Consider the following 1,004-nt stretch of genomic DNA (forward strand, 5'->3'; position numbering starts at 1 on the left):
TCACCATCTTTTTAATCTATTAAAAAAATCAGATTAGCAAACTTATAGAAATATATATGTAAATAAACTGATTCACATAAAATTGAATAAAATTATTAACGATTTCTAAAGTACCAAAGAATATTTACTACATCATTAGTGGAAGGCCCTAGAGCCTCTCGTTTAGCCAGAAAATACACTTTTATGTTTTCACTCAAAAATCGAGTTTTGGTAGGAAATATAAGTGATCACAGATTTTCATTGTTTAAGCTCTAGCTCCTCTAGTTTAGCCAGAAAATGCACTTTTATGTTTTCACTCAAAATCGAGTTTTGGTAAGAATTATAAGTGATCACAGATCTTCATTGTTTAAGCTCTAGCTCCTCTAGTTTAGCCAGAAAATGCATTTTCATGTTTTCACTCAAAAATCAAGTTTTAGTAGGAAATATAAGTGATCACAGATCTTCATTGTTTAAGCTCTAGCGCCTCTAGTTTAGCCAGAAAATGCACTTTTATGTTTTCACTCAAAAATAGAATTTTGGTAGGAAATATAAGTGATCACAGATTTTCATTCTTTAGGCCCTAACTGCTCTAGTTTAGCCAGAGAATGCACTTTTATGTTTTCACTCAAAAATCGAGTTTTGGTAGGAAATATAAGTGATCACAGATTTTCATTGTTTATGCTCTAGCTCCTCTAGCCAGAAAATGCACTTTTATGTTTTCACTCAAAAATTCGAGTTTTGGTAAGAATTATAAGTAATCACAGATTTTCACTGTTTAAGCTCTAGCTCCTCTAGTTTAGCCAGAAAATGCACTTTTATGTTTTCATTCAAAAATCGAGTTTTGGTAGGAAATATAAGTGATCACAGATTTTCATTGTTTAAGCTCTAGCTCCTCTAGTTTAGCCAGAAAATGCACATTTATGTTTTCACTCAAAAATCGAGTTTTGGTAGGAAATATAAGTGATCACAGATTTTCATTGTTTAAGCTCTAGCTCCTCTAGTTTAGCCAGAAAATGCACTTTTAT

The sequence above is a fragment of the Lucilia cuprina genome, chromosome 6 (assembly GCF_022045245.1).
Source record: "Lucilia cuprina isolate Lc7/37 chromosome 6, ASM2204524v1, whole genome shotgun sequence".
In the NCBI taxonomy this organism is placed as follows: domain Eukaryota; kingdom Metazoa; phylum Arthropoda; class Insecta; order Diptera; family Calliphoridae; genus Lucilia; species Lucilia cuprina.